The sequence below is a fragment of the Budorcas taxicolor genome, chromosome X (genome assembly GCF_023091745.1).
Source record: "Budorcas taxicolor isolate Tak-1 chromosome X, Takin1.1, whole genome shotgun sequence".
In the NCBI taxonomy this organism is placed as follows: Eukaryota; Metazoa; Chordata; class Mammalia; order Artiodactyla; family Bovidae; genus Budorcas; species Budorcas taxicolor.
In genome coordinates, this window is record NC_068935.1 from 9,580,036 (window position 1) to 9,603,756 (window position 23,721).

At 41.7% G+C, this 23,721-nt stretch overlaps 1 pseudogene; it reads right to left on the minus strand.

The window, feature by feature from the left end:
* Window positions 1-3,253: 3,253 nt before the first annotated feature.
* Window positions 3,254-23,721, minus strand: part of LOC128070112 (T-complex protein 11 X-linked protein 2-like) — a 44,498-nt pseudogene continuing 24,030 nt past the window's right edge.

The following is a 23,721-nucleotide window of genomic DNA, read 5'->3' on the forward strand; positions in this document are numbered from 1 at the left end:
CGCAGGCTTCAGGCTTCGGCGCTATGGGTCCGTGACTCGGGATCGCTGGGTGCTGGTCGACTGCTGCCCGACGACAACCCCGGGCCCCTGGAAAGCAGGCAGAAACCCTTGGCTCCCCGATCGCCCCTTCTCTTTCCTAAACCCCGGGCCTCTCCCTGCACCCACGTCTCAGGCACCCTCCCAGCCACCGAGGGCGGAAGGGAAACTCCAATGGGTAGCGGGGCACAAGCGAGAAGGGCGCACGGGAAGGCGAGAAAGAACTGGACCGACGACGGAGGGGAGGCCCGAGACGCAGAGGTCGGGGAGAGGCGCTGGGCGACATGCAAGCAAGCGGTCCGCACAGGGGAGACGCCTCCACCGCGCCGCATAGCCAGAAACACGCCAGAGGCTCCATGCTGGTCGGTCGCGATGGGCGTGGGGGGAACGGGGTGTCGTAACTGGCCCCAGAGACGAAGGCGCGTGGGGGGGCGGTGCTCGGCCCCACGGAACTCTCGAACATAACCTCGAGGGAGCTGGCAGGGAGGTCGGGCAGGAAAGACACGCCAGAGACGACTTCGCGGGACGCGGGGCGGGCCTCGCCTCGGCCCTCCAGACAGGGTTCGGGGTGTTCCGGGTGTAGACACAAGAGGAAGGCGGGCGGGGGAAAGGCGAGGAGCTGCCATCCCACCTAATCACTTCACGCCACCTCTTCTGTCGTCCCTTTCTTCTACGGCCCGACTGCCAGCTGCCCAGGCGCCGGGTCCTTGCAAACGCGCGGACTGCCTCGGGTCGCCTCCGTGCCCCCTTCCGGTCCCGCCTGGGGGCAGGCTGGAGAGCTGCCTGGAGAGGCCTCCAGGCTCTCAGAACCGCGTTAATGACCCTCCTGCAGGTTCAGCTATGTATATAGTCAAGTTCCACTGTCTTAATGCTCAGCTAGGGCTTTGGGCAGACCCTGGCGGAGCCGATCCCAGTGCCTCACTAAACCATCCATCCGATTAGCAGTAGCAAGGGGGCAGTAACAACCACTTCTCTACTGATTAGTAAAGCTCTTCTTTGGTCAAGCACATTAGCATAAAGTCTATAATATTTACTTGTAACACGTTTCCTTTTTTTGGTAGTACAGAAACTGTTTAAATTTATTCATTGATTATTTGGGGGTGGGTGCGTGGGGACCACGCAGCTTGCACTGCAAGATCTTAGTTCCTCAACCAGAGATTGAACCCAGCCTCAGGAAGGGAAAGCACTGATCCTAACCACTGGAGCACCAGTGGAGTTCTCATTGATTTTTTCAATGCAAAAATTATACAACTTGTGAATAACTGAATGCTTATTTGGCTGAAAGAAGACACCATAGAAAATGCCTCTGCTTAATTCTATTTGTGGGATTTCCCTGGCGGTTCAGTGGTTGGTTAGGACTCTGCACTTCCAGTGCAGCAGGTCTTAGGGTAGATTCCTGGTTGGGGAACTAATATCTCGCATGTTGCAGCATGAGTCCAATAAATAAATAAATTAAAACATAATAGTTTCTTAATTCTGTTCTTGTTAAGTCCCTTCTCTCCTCAGAGGTCACACCTTTCCAGTGCTTCTTCCTGAACCTCACACACAACCGTTTTTTGCAGTTCTATATCCGGGTCTGCAGCAGGATTTCATCTTCCTTATCTTCTTCAGCACCAAGTAGGTGGCTTGTGTACATTGGAGAAACGGTATAGATATCATCAAAGGAATTAAAAACTAGCAATATGACTGAAAAAGCTTTCAAATGTATTTACAAAAATTAAAGTGAAGTTAAGTAGATCTTGTCTATCCGTGCAAAATGTCTCTGATAAAGAATGGTGAATTATTTTTTAAAAATATTAAGGACATGTTTTTTTAGTATAAATTTATTTATTTTAATTGGAAGTTAATTACTTTACAATATTGTATTGGTTTGCCATTTTATAAGCCAATTTTCAGCATATAAATGAAAAAGGGTGTTAGATTCCTAAAAACTTACAGGCAGGAAACAAATTGATAAAAAGTACTCAGCTTCAAACATGTAGTATCATTCAAGAAAAATGAAAGGATGATTCTGAGTACAGAATCTTCTATGTGAAGTATAGACCCTCAGGCACAAAGGCCAGAATCTCCAGAAACAGAAGATGATTTCTAGGCCTTGTAGCCTGGTGGAGTTTACCTAGTTGGATTTCAAGATTGCTTGGAATCAATAACGCTTTTCCTCATTTTCTCCCATTTGGAGTGGGAGTGTAACTATTATCCTATACCTACCCCACTACTGTAATTTGGGAAGAGGTAACTTTTTCACTAGTTCACAGACCCACTGATGGAGAAAATTTTTGCCACAGGGAGACTCATACCCAGTTTCTCACATATCTGGTTAAATGATTTACAGGTGAGATTCTGGACTTGATATGTAATATGTTGAGACTTTGGGGAATATTGGGATGAGAGGAATGTGTTTTGCATGATGGATGGATCTGACTCTTTGCAGGGGTCAGAAGACAGACTGTTGTCTGCTGAACAGTGACCTCTAAGGATATCCATGCCCTAGTGCCTGAAATCTGTGAATGTTATCTGATTTGGCAAAAGGGACTTTGCAGATGTGATTAAGTTAAGGATCTTGAGATGGGGAGACTATCTTGAAAGCGAAAAGTGAAAGTGTTACTCAGTCGTGTCCAACTCTTTGTGACCCCATGAGTATAGCCCGCCAGGCTCCTCTGCTCATGGAACTCTCCAGGCAAGAATACTGGAGTGGGTAGCCAATCCCTTCCAGGGGATCTTCCTGACCCAGGGATCGAACCCAGGTCTCCTGCATTGTAGGTAGACTCTTCACCGTCTGAGCCACCAGGAGATTAGCTTGGTGAGCCCTAAATGTAATAGTGTGTCTTTATAAAGAGGAAAGGAGGACATTTGACACAGAAGAAGGAGGGCAGTGTTATGACTGAAGCAAGATGCTATGCTGCTGGCTCAGATGACGGATGAATGGGTCACAAGGCAAGGACTGTAATAATGCAGCTCTAGATGTAAAAAGGCAACTTAAGAAATTCTCCCCTAGAGAAAGCCTGCCGAAGGGACAGTGGCCTTGCTAAGAAAGCTTGGTTTGCACCTAGTAAAGCCGATTTTGTACTTGGCCTCTGGGGCTAGAAGAGAACAAATGTGTGTTATTTTAAGCCACCAGGTTCATGGTAATGTTTACAGCCACTGTAAGAAAATAACCCAGGAATCTTTCAAGATAATCTAGTCCAGTGGCTTCAAACAATCCTCAAAAGGACTTCTTTCAGCCCTGCTTCACCTCAACCTAAACAAAAAGTCCAGAAATGTGCAAAGATGTCCCCTTAACTCACTCAACCAGAGACGATAAACAAAGAGCAAAACAGGTTCCAACTCCCATTAGAGCTTCTTGTGCCACACTGCCCTGTGCATGTGTGCTCAGTTTTCCTCTATTTCTTTGCATTGATCGCTGAGGAAGGCTTTCTTATCTCTCCTTGCTATTCTTTGGAACACTGCATTCAGATGCTTATATCTTTCCTTTTCTCCTTTGCTTTTTGGTTCTCTTCTTTTCACAGCTATTTGTAAGGCCTCCTCAGACAGCCATTTTGCTTTTTTGCATTTCTTTTCCATGGGGATGTTCTTGATTCCTGTCTCCTGTACAATGTCATGAACCTCCGTCCATAGTTCATCAGGCACTCTATCTATCAGATCTAGTCCCTTAAATCTGTTTCTCACTTCCACTGTATAATCATAAGGGATTTGATTTAGGTCATACCCGAGTGGTCTAGTGGTTTTCCCCACTTTCTTCAATATAAGTCTGAATTTGGCAATAAGGAGTTCATGATCTGTGCCACAGTCAGCTCCCGTTCTTTTTTCTGTTGACTGTATAGAGCTTCTCCATCTTTGGCTGCAAAGAATATAATCAGTCTGATTTCGGTGTGGACCATCTGGTGATGTCCATGTGTAGAGTCTTCTCTTGTGTTGTTGGAAGAGGGTCTTTGCTATGACCAGTGCATTTTCTTGGCAAAACTATGATTTCATCATAATAGGGGCTAAATACCTGATGATTGTGACACATCAGACTGAAAAGCTTCCAACCTAGTTTTGTTAACTCCCCGTTGATGAGAATAAGGACAGCAGAGAGGTCTAGCAGAGATTCTGCATCCCACGAACCAAACAACCTATGAGAAACAAGTGGATCCACTGATCTGCGAGCAAGAAAGGAGTTGGAAAGATCAAAGATTTTCCAAGAGAAATTCACAATGCCCTTGCACTCTCTGTTAGCCAACGTTTAAATTAACTGAGATTTTCACTGACATACCCACTCATTTAGGTAAACTGTATTAATGAGATTTCTTTCTGTTCTTTTGGAAGAAGGAATGTTATCAAGCTCCCAAAGGCAATGCATTATTCAAAGATGTCCAGCCAATACGTTTCTGGCTGTTCATAATGTTAATGTGGTGCTAAGTGAGCTCCAGGTGTGCATGACCTAAGTAGAGGATCCTAGACATTGTACTTGAAATTCTAAGGACACACATTGCAGCCAGTTTATAAAGTCTGGGTCCACATAGCCAAATCAGACTTATGTCAACATAGAAAAATTAGAAGCAAGGCGGTCAAGTTCACTGCTTCCATTCTAGCATAGAATATATCCTGCAGCCTATATTAGCATCAGTTCCCTAGAGGGAAGTAGGGACTGTCACGGTAACTTAAAGCATGGAATAGAGAAAGTGTTTCCCATCACAAGCCTTGGGTTATGGTTAGAGAATGACCAAGAGTCACTCAGTACTAGCACCTGCAAGTTACACATCCTAGATGACCTTAAAACCATATGTTCACTCTTCAAACTGAAAGAGATTTACTTCAATTATGCACATTATACATAAGAAAACTAAAGCCAAAAGACTTTCCCAATGATTATTCCAGTTTTGAATGGCTTCACAACTGACTTCCAGGCTTGTACCACCTTCTCACCTTCCATATTCTTGCCACCCTTCCCCAACACCACCACCATATGACTCTTAACAATGATGCTACAATCAGTTCTCTTTCCTGGCAATGATCTGAAGTTGGCTTATAAAAAAAAGCTTTCTTTTCACTACTCAGGGCAGTTAGGCCCATGTCTTTGAGATATTCATGGATTTTCTGAGACATGTGTTCACTCACACTCACCATAGCCTATTTAGGCCTAGATAATGAAGGACAGAAAGCAGAGTGGCCTTGGCATAGGAGCAAAGCCCAGAGAGTCCAACACCAGAAGCCAGGTCCACTCACAAAAGAATTCCAGTTCTGTACCACTAACAGAGGACGCAGTATTTGAAATCATTTTATTGTTACCCGCAAGGTGTCAACTAATTCATACTATTTTCCACTTCAATTGAAACAAATTGGACAAGGGTTCAGTTCCATTCTTGGAACTACCCAGTATTCTTTAGTCCCATAAACTTTATTCAAATTCTGTTTTAAGATTTCTTAGGCATTTTCTGTGGTTGTTTTCCCTAGTTCACCAATTGAATTGTAAATACATTGAGATCGGAACCTCCAGTTCTTCTTTGTACATTAGCTGCGGTGCCCTGCATGAAGCAAATTATGGATACATATTGACCAAGGGATCAACTTCTGGATATACATACACAAATCCAGTGTCACTTATTTAAGTATATAATAACTCATTTTAAGCAAACACAGTACTGAATCATTCATAGCAAACTAGTTTCCACACTCACCTCCTTGGAAATAGGTTTTGTTTCCATCACAAACTTTAATACAATTTATCGAAAGACACCAACAACCTTTGCAGATGATGCCCAAGGTCTTTTGCATGGTTTATGATAAAGAATAAGGCAGCAATACATTAATTGCCTAAGTTTCAAACCCTACATATTATTTTCAGCTCAGAAAGATCTAGGTAGTTTTTTTGTTCATGTTATTTAGTCGCTAAGTCGTGTCTGACTCTTTTGCAATCCTATGGACTGTAGCCCACCAGGCTTCTCAATCCACAAGATTCTCCAGGCAAGAGCACTGGAGTGGGTTGCCATTTCCTGCTCCAGGAGATCTTCGCAACTCAAGGATCAAATGTGAGTCTCCTGCATTGGCAGGCAGATTCTTTACCACTGAGCCACTGGGGGTGCCTCTATGAAGTTTACCTGGAGTTAAATTCATCTGTTAGGGCCTTGGTTATGTGTTTCAGTTTATTTACAAATTCAGTCGAGTTGAATAAAACATGTCCAGAGAAACTTCCAGCCACTAGCAAGACCGAGGCCAGACGGTTAACTGCTTCAACTGGGACTCCATATCCCACAGCCAGATTCCATTCATCAGCAGAGTCTGGTGAGGCAGGGAAAAGCAAGCTGTCAGAAGAGTGTTCTAGTAAAGGTATTGAATACCAAACAAAAAGGAAATATTCTAACGTATGTTTCTACCTCGGGAAACTCTTTACTGCCAAGATCACAGAGAAGAAGGTCCAGGTATCCCTGGTATAGCACCATTGTGGAAATGGGAAGTTGTGGGTTGTCCACTCCCCAATTTGGAGATGAACGGGCCATGCTGGAGGAGTTGGGAGAGTCAGGAGAATTTTGTGGTCCAGTCAAGGAGATCTATGACATAGAAAGGATAGGTAAATACCTTGAAACACCAAGGCTTGAAAACTAAGGCTTGAGGATATATTCTTCCTCAATAAATAAATTATTTTGTACATCTTTTGTCTTGGAGAAATATTCTTTCTTCCGACCCCATGTCCTAGCCACCTGCCCAATAGGGAGAAACTATTTAAAAACATAGAAAATACGCTATCACTGTAAGAAATCAGACCCAAAGTCAAATATACCCCTTTTCTGTCTTTAAATTTTGACCATACTGGGTTGCTTGTTGAGGAGTTTCTGGAATTTAGTTCATTCATAAAGGATAGACTGTTCCTCCAGGTAGGGTCAGAGGCTCTGGATAATATAGTTCACCATGTCCATTTTCATCAGGTCCAGAACATGAAAGATGCCCCTGTCAAGGGAGGAAAAAATCAAATGTTTACACTCTGAAAGGAAATCTAGTGGGATGAGGTGGAACTCAAGCTAAGAGTCCTAAAATCACAATATCTTAGAGTTAAAAATGGCTTTAAAAACCTCAGTCCTAGTTCAATTTACAAATACAGACATTGCACCAGGGACCCAAGGCCACAGAGTGAGTTGTTTTCAGAGCTAGGAACAGATACACCTTCTGACCTTTTAGTTAGAAGGGTCTTTCCACTGTAGGTACTCCATCTCAGAAAAATGACCAAAATTCTAACTCTCTGTGGGTACTTGGGATATTGGGGGTTGAATTTCCAACTCATGTGGTTTATCACTTTACCTCTGGGTATTGGTTCTTCTATCTGTGAAACATGGATCATCCTCATCCCTGTCCCTCCACAGGGTTTGAATTAGGATACATGGGAGAATATCTGCAAAAGAGCTGTTTGAAATCTCCCAAAGAAACAGTTACTCTACTTTAATGTCTAGACAAGAATATTGGAGTTGGTTGCCATTTCTTTCTCCAGGGGATCTTCCCAACCCAGGCACTGAACTCTCTTCTCTTGCATCTCCTGAATTGGCAGGGGGATTCTTATTTCTAGTGTCACCTGGGAAGCCAGTGTCTTAACAGGATCATTTCTTAGAAAGTGTCCAAATGATCTGAAGATCATCAAAAGTGTTCTGAGAATCTGTCCTTTGAAAATAAAAGGCAATAAACCAGAGAGGAGCAATAGAAGTATTAATCCATTCTGCAGTATAGAAGGACTACACAAGCCAGGGGCTATAACCCAGTATCTGGCCCAGAGTTTTCTGGTGCAGTGTCTAAGACTGAGTTCAGGGACAGTACATCTAGTTTCTCACCTTAGTAATTATGGTCTCTCATTTTAGCAGTGCTTCATCTTGTACTGGTGCACACAGCAGGAGAGATGAGGGACATCCAGGGCCTTATGCTCTGCTTTCTGCTTGAGGAGTTCTATGTCCAGAGCTTCTTCAATCTCATCTCTTAGGAGGTGGTCCTAAGATGGCAGAGCAATAGGACGGGGAGACCACTTTCTCCCCGACAAATTCATCAAAAGAACATTTGAGCGCTGAGAAAATTCCACAAAACAACTTCTGAATGCTGGCAGAGGACATCAGGCACCCAGAAAAGCAGCCCATTGTTTTCGAAAGGAGATAGGAAAAAATATAAAAGATAAAAAGAGAGACAAAAGAGGTAGCGATGGAGTTCCTTCCTGGGAAGGGAGTCTTTAAAAAGAGAGAAATTTCCAAACACCAGGAAAGACTGTCACTGCTGAGTCTGGTGAGCCTTGGAACCACAGAGGGCAACATAACCGGGAGGAAAAATAAATAAATAATTAAACCCCACAGATTATGTGCCCAACGGTAACTCCCCCAGCGGAGAAGCAGCGCAGACGCCTGCACCCGCCACTAGCAAGCGGGGGCTGGGCAGGGAGGCGCGGGCTGCGTTGCTTAGAGTAAGGATCTGGCCTGAATGCCCCAAGGGCAATCTGAGGGACCTAACTTGGGCTAGCAAACCAGACTGTGGGATAACTACCACGCGAAAAGCCCTAACCTAAGACACCGCCAGGCCCGCGCACAGAACAAAGGACTGACTAGAGCTACGCGAAAAGCCCTAACATAAGACACCGTCAGGCCCGATCACAGAACGAAGGACTGAGCAGAGCTAGCCGGCTGGAGACCATTCCCCTATGGTGACAGGCAGGCGAGGGCAGCCAGAGCTGGAAGGGGGCAATTGCGGCCCGAGAGAGGCATTAGCTACCAAACTGCAATCAGGCTTCATTGCTAACTAAGACTTCTTGGGATACTGAACGGTCAACATCCGCCTGAGAAGGTGTGCCGGTTGTACCCCCAGAAAACCGAGCGGCAGGGACAGGGGAGGCGATAAGTTGCAGCGACCGCGCTAGCCAAACACCTGGTCACCTGAGCTGCTCGGGCCTGGGAAGGGCACAAAATGCAGGCCCAACTGAGTCTGCACCTCTGAGGACTACCCGAGTACCTGAACCTGAGCGGCTTAGACCTGGGAAGTGCATACAACCCAGGGCTGGCCTCGGACGGTTCCTGGCAGAGCAACCTAGAGCCTAAGCAGTGTGGGCAGGGAGGGCACACAAGCCATGAGCGGGGGCAGGCCCAGTGTGGCCGAGACACTGCGAACACACGCCAGTGTTATTTGTTTGCAGCGTCCCTCCCTCCCCACAGCACAACTGAACAAGTGAGCCTAAAAACGTGTCCACCACTGCCCCCTTGTGTCAGGGCGGAAATTAGACACTGAAGAGACCAGCGAACAGAAGAAGCTAAAACAGAGGGAACCGCCTTGGAAGTGACAGGTGCAATAGATTAAAACCCTGTAGTTAGTACCGACTACATAGGAAGGGGCCTATAGATCTTGAGAAATATAAGCCGGATCAGGGAACTATCCGAAAATGAACTGACCCCACACTGCTCACAACAACACCAGAGAAAGTCCTAGATATATTTTTACTATTTATACTCTCATTCTTTAATTTTTTTAGATTTTAAGTCCTCTATTACTCCTTTAATTTTTCATTTTTGTAACCTACTATTACTTTGCAAAAAAAGAGACCCTAGTTTTTAAAGCAAACTTCATATATATATATATTATAATTTTGTGGCTTTTTTTTTTTTTTACTTTCATATTGTATTTTTGAAAATCCAACCTCTACTCTAGATTTTTAATCTTTGCTTTTTGGTATTTGTTATCAATTTTGTGCCTTTAAGAACCCAATCTTCAGTACCCATTTTTACTTGGGAGCGTCATTACTGGCTTGCCTGCTCTCTCCCCCTTTGGACTCTCCTTTTTCTCCACCAGGTCGCCTCTATCTCCTCCCTCGCCCTTCTCTTCTCTACCCAACTCTGTGAATCTCTGTGTGTTCCAGACTGTGGAGAACACTTAGGGAACAGGTTACTGGCTGGGTCTGTCTCTCTTGTTTTCATTTCCCTCTTTTATCCTCCTGGCCACTTCTGTCTCCTTCCTCCCTCTTCTCTTCTCTGTATAACTCTGTGAACATCTCTGAGAGGTCCGGACTGCGGAGTGCACATAAGGAAGTGATTACTGGCTAGCTTGCTCTCTCCTCTTTTGATTCCCCCTCATCTCATCCTGGTCACCTCTATTACCATCCTCCCACTTCTCTTCTCCATGTAACTCTGTGAACCTCTCTGAATGTCCCTCACTGTGGAGAAACTTTTCATCTTTAACCTAGATGTTTTATCATCAGTGCTATATAGATGGAGAAGTCTTGAGGCTACTGTAAAAATAAGACTGAAAACCAGAAGCAGGAGGCTTAAGTCCAAATCCTGAGAAAGCCAGAGAACTCCTGACTCCAGGGAACACTGATCGACAGGAGCTCATCAAACGCCTCCATACCTACAATCTCATCTCTTAGGCTGTTCTGGTGTGGTAATAGCAATGATAGCAAGATCTGCCCAGAAAAGAAAATCAGTGAAGCCAAAGTGTTTAGAACCCCAAACACTCTCCAGTGAGCAATCTCCTTAAGGCAAAGGCATGTAGAGTATATTGTTTTTATCTGTCTAGGAGCCAATCACAATTTAAGGCTTCATTGGGATTAGTAGTAACCATAGTGCCATATTATTTTCTGCGAAGAATGAGATAAAGATAGGAAGAAAAATAACAATGTGACTAAAAAATGCAAGATATAAAAAGTATAAAATACCATCACAAGGTAATGGGATATTCTTTTTTAAAAACTTTTTAGCTTCTATCTAGGTAACCAATTAGCATGATAGTTTCAGACGAACAGCAAAGGGACTCAGCCAAACATATATATACATCCATTCTTCCCCTAACTCTCCTCCCATTCAGGTGGCCACATAATATTGAGCAGAGTTCCATGTGCTATACAGTAGGTTCTTAGTTATCCATTTTAAATATAGCCTTGTGGTGGTGAGATATTCTTAATAAGGGATAAGGCCATTATTAGATTCTTTGACTGCAAAGGAAAAAGATGAGATAGGCAGAGAAATCTTTAAGTATCACCAGAAATAACATCTTCACTCAAAAGTATAAGTTTCTTGTTGGCAAGGACTCTCTTATGTATCTATATGCTTCTGAAACACAGAAAACCTAATGGGAGTTAAATGAAAATCTGTTTAGTTGAATGATATACTGTGCAGTTACAGCAAGATCTCAACTTTCAAGCTCCATCTCATACAAATGAAATGGAAGTTCCTCCACATCATCTATTTAAGTAATGGACCATATGTACAAGGGAAGCTTGTGTGTGCCTGTGTGCATGCTAAGTTGTGTCCAACTCTTTGCCACTCTATGGACTGTAGCCACCAGGCTCCTCTGTCTATGGAGTCTCCAGGCAAGAATACTGGAGTAGGTTGCCATGCCCTCCTCCAGGACATCTTCCCCACGAAGGGATCAAACTCAGGTCTCTGACTTCTCCTGCACTGGAAGGTGGGCTCTATAAGACTAACGCCACTCACAAAGCCTCAGAATAATTGTTTGTCATCAACAGTGGACACAGGACTGGAAAAGCTCAGTGTTCATTCCAATCCCAAAGAAAAGCAATGCCAAAGAATGCTCAAACTACCTCACAATTGCCCTCATCCCACATGCTAGTAAAGTAATGCTTAAAATTCTCCAAGCCAAGCTTCAGCAATATGTGAACTGTGAACTCCCAGATGTTAAAGCTGGTTTTAGAAAAGGCAGAGGAACCAGAGATCAAATTTCCAACATCTGCTGGATCATGGAAAAAGCAAGAGAGTTCCAGAAAAACATCTATTTCTGCTTTATTGACTATGCCAAAGCCTTTGACTGTGTGGATCACAATAAACTGTGGAAAATTCTGAAAGAGATGGGAATACCAGACCACATGACCTGCCTCCTGAGAAATCTGTATGCAGGTCAGGAAGCAACAATTAGAACTAGACATGGAACAACAGACTGTTTCCAAATAGGAAAAGGAGTACGTCGAGGCTGTATATTGTCACCCTGCTTATTTAACTTATATGCAGAGTACATCATGAGAAACGCTGGGCTGGAGGAAGCACAAGCTGGAATCATGATTGCTGGGAGAAATATCAATAACCTCAGATATGCAGATGACACCACTCTTATGACAGAAAGTGAAGAAGAACTAAAGAGCCTCTTGATGAGAGTGAAAAGGGAGAGTGAAAAAGTTGGCTTAAAGCTCAACATTCAGAAAACAAAGATCGTGGCATCTGGTCCCATCACTTCATGGCAAATAGATGGGGAAACAGTGGAAACAGTGTCAGACTTTATTTTGGGGGGGCTCCAAAATCACTGCAGATGGTGATTGCAGCCATGAAATTAAGAGACGCTTACTCCTTGCAAGAAAAGTTATGACCAACCTAGATAGCATATTGAAAAGCACAGACATTACTTTGCCAACAAAGGTCTGTCTAGTCAAGGCTATGATTTTTCCAGTGGTCATGTATGGATGTGAGAGTTGGACTATAAAAAAAGCTGAGCGCCAAAGAATTGATGCTTTTGAACTGTGGTGTTGGAGAAGACTCTTGAGACTCCCTTGGACTTCAAGGAAGTCCAACCAGTCCATCCTAAAGGAGATCAGTCCTGGGTGTTCATTGGAAAGACTAATGTTGAAGCTGAGACTCCAATATTTTGGCCACCTGATGCAGAGCTGACTCATTTGAAAAGACCCTGATTCTGGGAAAGATTGAGGGCAGGAAGAGAAGGGGACAACAGAGGATGAGATGGTTGGATGACATCATCGACTCAATGGACATGGGTTTGGGTGGACTCTTGGATTTGGTGATGGACAGGGAGGCCTGGCGTGCTGCAATTCATGGGGTCACAAAGAGTCGGACACGACTGAGCAACTGAACTGAACAATTAAAAGGTCTGGGATGATTCATGTTTGGGAACACATGTAAGAATTAAAGATTTTAAAATTTAAAAATAAATAAATTAAAAAAAAAAAAAAAAAGGTCTGGGATGAAAAAATCAAAGGACTTCCTTGTGATCCAGTGGCTAAGAATTCACCTTGCAGTGTAGGGGACATGGGTTTGATCGCTGCTCAGTGGAACTAAGATCCCACCTGCTGCAAGGCAGCTAAGTCCACGAACTGCAGCATGGACTTAGAAGCCCATGCATCACAACTAAAGAAAAGCCCGTGCACCATAATGAAAGATCCCCCATGCCACAACTGAGACTTAATATCCACAAATGGGAAGTTGATTACTCTACTGCTTAATTTCTTTTAAGAGTTCAAGAGCACACCTGAAGTCAGCCAGAGTACTTGATAGCTGGACTTTCAGGTGGTCCCAAAAGGCCTTGTACATTGTCTCCTTAATCCTGCCTTCCAGACTATAAGCAGGTTAAGTGAGCAACTTGCTCTTTACCCAGAGAGTTGATATAGGTTCCTAATCTAAATCCCAAACATCATTTAAGATCATGAAAGACCACTATGTTGACAGGGCAGGAGCTATGTTTGGACTTTAGCAGAGTTGCATAAACTGAGTTTAGTCTCAGATGCAAAGGCACTGGCCAATTTCTCTCAGAAGGATTCCTCATGGTTCCAGAAAAGCTCTCTCTCTAGTAAGAAGAACCAGTAACTTGGAGTAGAGGTTCTGAGTACTAGCCTTGATTCTTTATCTAATTTAAATGTGTGCCTTGGTTTTTAAATCCATATACTTTGAACTAGATGATCTTTTCCCTTAAGCCGTAAAATCCAGGAAAGGTCTTTCCTTTTTGATAACACTTGAAAATTTTATGTGCACCTTCAACTCATTATCTTCTCCTCTCCAACCTGTGTCTTATTCAAGCAAATCATAAAGTTTACAATTTTCTCATTAAAGATAGAATAGTAATGCATGCTTTGGTTGAAAAATTTACAAGCAATACAGAGATAAATGAAAAAAGTCAAAGTTCCTTCCCCAACACACCAATCCCATTTGTGAGATGTTACCAACTGTTATTTATCTAATGCATAATAGTTACTTCTCTTCATCCTTTTAATGTACTTGGTCCCCAAATTATAGAGATTTTGATTCCTATATATGTCTGGGAATCCATCCCCTTCTGCCATCATTTCCTGCCTAGACTATTGCAATATTCTAGTAAATGGTACTCCTGCCCCCAATCAAAGTCTTACTCCAACAATGCCACATACTCTTGCTAAGACCAATGGCCTTTCTAAGATAAAAATCTGATGATAATGACATGATCATTTAAAGTTCTTTAGAACCTTCCCATCACCCCATCAACAAGAAGCAATATTTTCTTGTTGTTGCTGTTTAGTCGATAAGTTGTGTCTGACTTCTTTGTGACCCCAGGGATCATAGCCGTCCAGGCCCCCTCTATCCATGGGACTTCCCAGGCAAGAACACTGGAGTGGGTTGCCATTTCCCCTTCCAGGGGGTCCTCTTGACCCAGGGTCTTCTGGATTAGAGGGCAGATTCTTTACCACTGAGCCACCAGAGAAGCCCCAAAGCTATTTAGTTGCTAAGTCATGTCCGCATCTTTTTTGTGACCCCATGGACTGTAGCATACATGGCTCTTGTGACCTCCACTTTCTCCTGGAGTTTGTTCATTAAGTCGGTGTTACTATCTAACCAGTGTAACTGTATAAGATGGTTACTATCTAACCATCTCATCCTCTGCTGCCCCCTTCTCTTTTTGCCTTCAATCTTTCCCCAAATCAGTGTCTTAGCCAATGAGTAGGCTTTTAGCATCAGGTAGCCAAAGTATTGAAATGTCAGTCCTTCTAATGAATATTCAGGGTCAATTTCCATTAGGACTGACAGATTTTATCTCCTTCCAGTCCAAGAGACTCTCAAGAGTATTCTCCAGAACCACAATTCGTAAGCATCAGTTCCTTGGTGCTCAGCCTTCTTTATGGTCCACTTCTCACATCCGTGCATGACTACTGGAAAAAACCATAGCTTTGACTGTATGGCACTTTGTTGGCAGAGTGATGTCTCTGTTTTTTAATATGCTGTCTAGCTTTGTCATAGCTTTCCTTCCAAGGAGCAAGCGTCTTTTACTTTCGTGGCTTCAGTCACAGTCCACAGTGATTTTGGAACCCTAGAAAATTAAATCTGTCACTGCTTCCACTTTTTCCCCTTCTATTTGCCATAAGGTGATGGGACTGGGTACCATGATCTTAGTTTTATGAATATTGAGTTTCAAGCCAGCTTTTTCACTCTCCTCTTTCAACTTCATCAAGAATCTCTTTAATTCCTCTTCACTTTCTGCATTAGAGTGGTATCATCTGTATATCTGGAGTTGTTGATATTTCTCCCAGCAATCTTGATTCTAGCTTGTGATTCATCCAGCACAGCATTGCTCATGATGTGCTCTACATATAAGTTAAATAAACAGAGGGATGATATACAGCCTTGATACGCTCCTTTCCCAATTTGGAACCAGTCAGTTATTTTATGTCCAGTTCTAACTGTGACTCACAAAGGTCCAGTTCTAACCTTGTGAGCATGGGAAATAGTTTGAACATTCTTTAGCATTTCCCTTCTGTGTGATTGGAATGAAAACTGACCTTTTCCAGTCCTGTGGCCACTGCTGAGTTTTCCAAATTTGCTGGCATATTGAGTGCAGCACTTTCAAAGCATCATCTTTCAGGATTTGAAACAGCTCGACTGGAATTCCATCACCTCCACTAGCTTTGTTCGTAAGTGATGCTTTCTAAGGTCCACTGACTTCACAACCCAGAATATTTGGCTCTAAGTGCGTGACTACATCACTGTGGTTATCCACGTCAAGACTTTTTTTTGGTATAGTATTTCTGTATATTCTTGCCACCTCTTCTTAATCTCCTCTGCTTAAGTTAGACCAGTAATTATTCCCACAGAAGAAGGTAAGACTGCAGTGAGCAACTGAATGAGCCAGTATTGCTAGACACTGCCCAAGAATCACACTTCTTTCTCATCTAAACCCAGAACCCAGAGGTAGTGAGCAAGGCTGAATAGTCATGAGATAGCAAGGAGCTGGACTTCACCAGATCGTCAACACTGAAACCAGGTTGATTATATTCTTTGCAGCCAAAGATGGAGAAGCTCTATAAAGTCAGCAAAAAACAAGATCGGGAGCTGACTGTGGTTCAGATATTCAGCTCCTTATTGCAAAATTCAGACTTAAATTGAAGAAAGTAGGGAAAACCACTAGGCCATTCAGGTATGACTTAAATCAAATCCCTTATGATTATCCAGGGGAAGTGACAAATGGATTCAAGGGATTAGATCTGATAGAGAGAGTGCCTGAAGAACTATGGACGGAGGATACTAACATTGCACAGAAAGTGATGATCAAAGCCATCCCCATGGAAGAGAAATGCAAAAAGGCAAAATGGTTGTTTGAGGAGCCGTTACAAATAGACAGGAAAAGAAGAGAAGCAGAAGCCAAAGGAGAAAAGAATATATATATCCATCTGAATGCAGAATTCCAAAGAATAGCAAGCGCAGATAAAAAAGCCTTCTTAAGTGAACAATGCAAAGAAATAGAGAAAAGCTATAGAATGAGAAACAGTAGAAATCTCTTCAAGAAAATTAGAGACAACAAGGGAATATTTCATGAAAAGATGGTAACAATAAAGGACAGAAATATTATGGACCTAACAAAAGCAGAAAATATTAAGAAGAGGCAGCAAGAATACACACAAAAACTCAGCACAGGCCACAAGACAGGAAATGGTCAGTTTTCATTCCAATCCCAAAGAAGGGGAATGCCAGAGAATGTTCAAACTACTGCACAATTGCACTCATTTTCAAAGCTAGAACAGTAATGCTCAAAATCCTCCAAGCCAGGCTTCAGCAGTACATCAACTGAAAACTTCTTAATGTATAAGCTGGACTTAGAAAAGGCAGAGGAACCAGAAATCAAATTGCCAACATATGTTGGATTATAGAAAAAGCAAGATAATTACAGAAAAACATCTATTTATTTTTCATTGACTACACTAAATGATTTGAGTATGTGCATCCCAACAAACTGTGGAAAATTCTTAAAGAGATGGACATACAAGACCACCTTACCTGCCTCCTGAGAAACCTGCATGCGGGTCAAGAAGCAATAGTTAGAACCAGACATGGAACAATGAACTGGTTCCAAACTGGGAAAGGAGTACGTCAAGGCTGTATATTGTCATCCTGCTTATTTAAATTATATGCAGAGTACATCATGCGAAATGCCGGGCTGGAAAAAGCTCAAGCTGGATTCAATACTGATGGGAGAAATATCAATAATCTCAGGTATGCAGATGACAACACCCTAATGGCACAAAGCAAAGAGGAACTAAGGAGCCTCTTAATGAAGGCAAAAGAGGAGAGTGAAAAAGCTGGCTTAAAACTCAACATTCAAAAAGTGAAAATCATGGCGTACAGTCCCATTACTTCATGGCAAACAGAAGGGGAAACAATGGAAACAGTGACACTTTTTTTTTTTTTCCGGGGCTCCAAACCACCACATACAGTGACTGCAGCCATGAAATTAAAAGACGTTTGTTCCTTGTAAGTAAAGCTATGAGAAATCTAGACAGCATATTAAAAAGCAGAGATATAAGGCTGCTTAACAAAAGTCCCTATATTCAAAACTATAGTTTTACCAGTAGTCAGGTAGAAATGAGTGTTACACCATAAAGAAGGCTGAGCACCAAAAACTCAATGCTTTTGAACTGTGGTGCTAGAGAAGACTCTTGGACAGCAAAGAGATCAAACCAGTCGATTCTAAAGGAAATCAACACTGCATATTCATTGGAAGGACTGATGCTGCACCTGAAGCTCCAGCACTCTGGCCAGCTGATAGGAAGAGCCGACTCATTGGAAAAGACTCTGATGTTGGGAAATATTGAGGTCAGAAGGAGAAGGGGACCACAGAGGATGAGATGGTTTGATGGTGTCGACTCTGGTCATGAGTTTGAGCAAACTCCAGTAGACGGTGAAGGACAGGAAAGCCTCACATGTTGCAGTCATGGGGTCGCAAAGAGTCAGACACGACTGAACAACTGAACAACAACAACAAACAATGAGTTGGGGTAAGAGTGACAGCAAATTGGGCACTAAATCAACAAAGCTCTGCTGTTCCTACTAACTGCCTCACGGACTGTCCTTTACAAACTTCACAGGACTTATCACCTAAAGTAGCCCCAATATGCCTACAAGCACCCTCAGCACTCCCTGTGACCTTCCTCTTCAGAACTGGCCTTCCATTGGCACCCCTGCTGAAGGTGCACTGAAGCCTCTACAGATCATGCACAGGCATATAAAGAGAACTGGCACCTCTCTGCTGGATGGGATGAACAGTTTTACCTTGAATACTTCAGGGTACTGAGATAGGGAAAATAAATTGGAGGCTGTCAGCATGTGTCCTGGGTTTGTGCAACTGACAGAAAGCCTATATCATAATAACACTTCCTTCACAAAATAGAACAAGAGGGGTTGGTCAGGTGAATACATAGAAGAAGCCTCAGAGACCCCTACTATCCCTTAGTTGGTTGACTGGTGCATGTGTTTATCTCCTGAAATAAGTCATTGAAGACTGGTGGAGGAGACTGATTCCTCAAATATGAAGACACCAGCATGAGATTTCCAGCAATAGCAAAAATCAGGAAGCCCAACACCCCACTAATGAAACAAGATAATTTCCCAGTAACTGACTCCATTAGAAATGTAGGTCCATGAAGTGCCTGACAAACAATTCAGAAATGATTACTTTAAAGATGCTCAGACAGCTACAAGAAAACTCAGTGAAATCAGGAAAGCAAAACTTGAACAAAATGGGAAAGTCAACAAGGAGATAGAAATCATAAAATGGAGCCAAAAAGAAATTCTGGAGCTGAAGAATACAATGGATGGGGTTAGAAATATTCTAGAAACCTTCAATAGCAGACTGCATCAAGCAGAAGAAAGAATTTATGAACTCAAAAAGAGATAATTTGAAGTTATCTAATCAGATGTGAAAAAATGAAAAAGTGTGTGTGGGGGGTAATCTATGAAATTTTTTGAACACCATTATATGGACCCACATATGCATGATGGGAGACACTAGGTAAGGAGGTGAAGGAGAAAGAAGAGGAGTAGACAGAAAGAGAGAAAAGGGAAATTATTATTTATGGAAATAATGGCTGAAAACTATCCAATTTATGGGAGCAACATTCCAGGTCACAAGCTCACAATTTCCTGAATACTATCATCTCATAGAAGGTTATATGAAGACATACTTTAATTAAAATGTTGAAAGTCAAAGACAGGAAAAGAATTGTTTTTTGTCTGTCTTGATATTTTACTTATTTAGAATTCTTACAATCTAGAATTTCATGTCAACTTTTTTTTTCTTTTTTTTAAATTTTACTTTATTTTACTTTACAATACTGTATTGGTTTTGCCATACATCAACATGAATCCACCATGGGTGTACACGTGTTCCCAATCCTGAACCCCTCTCCCACCTCCCTCCCCATACCATCTCTCTGGTCATCCCAGTGCACCAGCCCCAAGGATCCTGTATCCTGCATCAAACCTAGACTGATGATTTGTTTCTTATATGATATTATACATGTTTCAAAGCCATTCTCCCAAATCATACCACCCTCTCCCTCTCCCACAGAGTCCAAAAGAATGTTCTATACATCTGTGTCTCTTTATATCAATTTTTATTGGAGAACAGTTGTTTTCCCTAGTGGCTCAGAGGTTAAAGCATCTGCCTGCATCTGCCTGCAATGCAGGAGAGCTGGGTTCAATCCCTGGGTGGGGAAGATCCCCTGGAGAAGGAAATGGCAACCCACTCCAGTATTCTTGCCTGGAGAATCCCATGGATGGAGGAGCCTGGTGGGCTACAATCCACGGGGTCGCAAAGAGTCAGACACGACTGAACGAGTTCACTTTCACTTTCACAGTTGTTTTACAATATTGTGTTAGTTTCTGCTATCCAGGAAAGTTGATCAGCTACACATCTACATATATCCCCTCTTTGTGGATTTCCTGCCTATTTATGTCACCACAGAGCACTGAGTAGAGTTTCCTGTGCTATACAGTAGGTTCTCAATAGTTATCTATTTTATACCTAGTAGGTGTGTCAAGCCCAGTTTCCCAATTCATTGTATACCCTTCCCTGCCCCCACTCTCCATACGTCCATGCTCTATGTCTGTCTCTGTTTCTGCTTTACAAATAAGTTCATCTGTATCATTTTTCTAGATTCCACTGTTGTTACCAGCTGATATTTCTTTTTCTCTTTTTCAATTACTTCATGCTGTATGACAGTATCTAGGTCATTCCTTTCAAGGTCTGAGTAATATTCCATTGTGTATATGTACCACATCTTCTTTATTCATTCTTCTGTGATGGACACTTAGGTTGCTCCTATGTCCTGGGTGTTGCAAATAGTGCTGCAATGGACATTGGGTTCATGTGTCTTTTTCAATTCTGGTTTTCTCTGGGTATATGCCCAGGAGTGAAAATGCTGGGTCATATGATAATTCTCTGTTTAGATTTTTTAAGAAACCTTCATACTGTTCTCCATAGTGGCAGTATCAATTTACATTAGCACTGATACTGTAAGATGGTCCCCTTTCAAGGAGAGAAATTCCAAGTTTGTGAGAGAAATGTGACTTGTCACATAAAAGGGAACAGCATAAGGCTATCAGGAGACTCTCAAAAGAAACCTTGCAGTCCTGGAGAGAGTGGGATGGTATATTCAAAGCGCTGAAAGAAAACAACTGACAACCAAGAATACTCAGAAAAGTTGTTCTTCACAAATGAAAGATAATGACATTCCCAGAGAAACCAAAGCTGAGGGAGTTTTTCACCACTAGACCTGCGTCACACAAAATGCTCAAAAGAGCTCTTCAAGAGGAAATGAAAAGACACCAATTAACAACGTAAAAGCCTAGGAAAGCATGTAACTCACAGGTAAAAGTAAAGCAAATAGTCAAATACAGAACACTTTAAACTTTGGTATAAAAGTGAAAAGAGAAAAGTAGTGTTGCAATAATTTGTTAGTGCTCACAATATCAAAAGATGTAAACTAGGACATCAGTAACACAAAATGAAGTGGGAAGAAGTAAAAATATGGAGTTTTTGCATACAATCAAAATGAAGCTGCTATTATTAATATCTTAAATATGAGTGGTATAACTAAAGATGTTTCATGTAGGCAAGGTGGTAACCACCAAGGTTAATTAATTATGGTTTTTTGGTAAGTCTTTGAAATAGAGTATTATTTCAATATAGAAGCAGGATGAACAATATATTAAATAATTTTCATGTTTTTTCTTTTAATTGAAGTATAGTAGATTCGGGCTTCCCTGTGGCTCAGCAGTAAAGAATCTGCTTGTCAGTGAAGCAGATTCAGTTCCTGGGTCAGGAAGATCCCCTGGAGTGGGTAATAGCAACTCACTCCAGTATCTTTGCCTGGGAAATCCCATGGACAGAGGAGCCTGGTAGTAAAGGATTAATACACAGGGTCATAAAGACTAGACATGACTTCACAACTAAACAGCAACAACAATAGTTGATTAACAACATTATATTAGTCTTCAGTGTATGGCAGTGATTCAGTATTTTTCCAGGTTATACCGCACTATTAGTTATTATGCGATGATGCTTATAATTCATTGTGCTATAGAGTATATGATTGTTGCTTACCTATTTTATACTTAGTAGTTGTATCTCTTAATTCCATATCTCTAATTTGTCCCACCTACTTTCCCTCACCCATTTGTAACCAAAATTTTGTTTTCTATATGTGTGAGCCTACCATTTTGCATATGCTTTCATTGGTATGCACCACTTATTGAAGAGGCTGTCTTATCTCCATCGTATATTCTTGCCTCCTTTGCCAAAGGTAAGATGCCCATAGGTGCTTGGGTTTATCTCTGGGCATCTATCTTTTTCCACTGGTCTCAATTTCTCTTTTTGTACCATTACCATGCTGTCTTGATGACTGTAGCTCTGTAGTATAGACTGAAGTCTGGAAAGTTGATTCGTCAGCTCCATTCTTCTTTCTCAAGATTGTTTTGGATATTCAGGGTGTTTTGTGATTCCATACAAATTGTGAAATTATTTGCTCTAGTTCTGTAAAAAATACCATTAGTCGTTTGATAGAGATTGCTTTGGATCTGTAGATCGCATTGAGGACAGTGCTCACTATCTCACAATAGTGATTCTTCCAATCAAAGAACATGGTGTATCTTTCCATCTGTTTGTTTTGTCTTTGATTTCTTTCATCAGTGTCTTTTGCATATAGGTCTTTTATCTCTTTAGGTAGGTTTATTCCTAGGTATTTTATTCTTTTTTTTTTTTTTTTTTTGTAATGGTGAATGGGACTATTTCTTTGATTTTTCTTTCTCACTTTTTCATTGTCAGTGTATAAGAATGCAAGGGATTTCTGGGTATTAATTTTATATCCTGTGACTTTACTATATTCATTGATTAGCTCTAGCAATTTTCTGGTGGTGTCTTTTGCATTTTCTATCTATAGTACTATGTCATTTGCAAACAGTGAGTACTCTATTTCTTCTTTTCCAATATGGATTCTTTTTATTTCTTTTTCTTCTCTGATTGCTGTGGCTAGGACTTCCAAAACTGTGTTAAATGCTAGTGCCAAGAGTGGGCACCCTTGTTTTGTTCCCAATCTTAGAGGAAATGCTTTCAATTTTCCATCACTGGGAATAATATTTGCTGTGGGTTTGTCATATATAGCCTTTATTATGTTGAAGTATTTTTCTTCCATGCCTACTTTCTGGAGAGTTTTTATCATAAATGAGTGTTGAATTTTGTCTAAAGCTTTCTTTGAATCTATTGAGATGATCATATGGTTTTTATCTTTCATTTTGCTTATAAATATGGTGTATCACAGTGATTGATTTGCATATACTGAAGAATCTTTGCATCCTTGGGATAAAGCCCACTTGGTTATGGTGATCTTTTAAATATATTCTTGGATTTTGCTTGCTATAATGTTGTTGAGAATTTTGGCATCTATGTTCATCAGTGATATTGGCCTGTAATTTTCTTTTTTGTGGAATCTTTGTCCAGTTTTGGTATCACGGTGATGGTGGCCTTGTAGAATGAGTTTGGTAGTTTTCTTGCTTCTACAATTTTCTGGAAGAGTTTGAGCAGGTGTTAGGTGTTTCCTAAACTTTTGGTAGAATTTGCCTGTGAAGCCATGTGGCCCTGGGCTTCTGCCTCTTGGAAGTTTTTTTATTATAATTTCAATTACTGTGCTTGTGATTGGTCCGTTCATATTTTCCAATTCTTCCTGGTTAGTTTTAGAAGGTTATACTTTTCTAAGAATTTGTCCATTTCTTCCAGGTTGTGCATTTTATTGGCATATAGTTGCTTGTATTAGTTTCTTACGGTCCTTTGTATTTCTGTGTTATCTGTGGCTACATCTACTTTTTCATGTCTAAATTTATTGATTTGAGTCTTCTCCTTTTTCTTGATGAAGCTGGCTTGTCTGTTTTGTTCTTGTTAATTTTGTTTTTCTTCTCAAAGAATCAGCTTTTAGTTTTATTGATCTTTGCTATTGTCCCTATTTCTTTTTCATTTATTTCTGCTCTGATCTTTATGATTTATTTCCTTCTACTAACTTTGTGGGGGTAGGTGGGTTTGTTTTTCTTTTTCTAGTGGCCTCAAGGTCAAACGCCAAGACTTCCTTCACGATGGTTCAACAGGACTAAAGCTGCCTGCTCCAGTCAGCCCACCTGTCACAGATAACCATCATGGGGATAGAGCCAAGGGTGCAGCTGGATGTGGCAG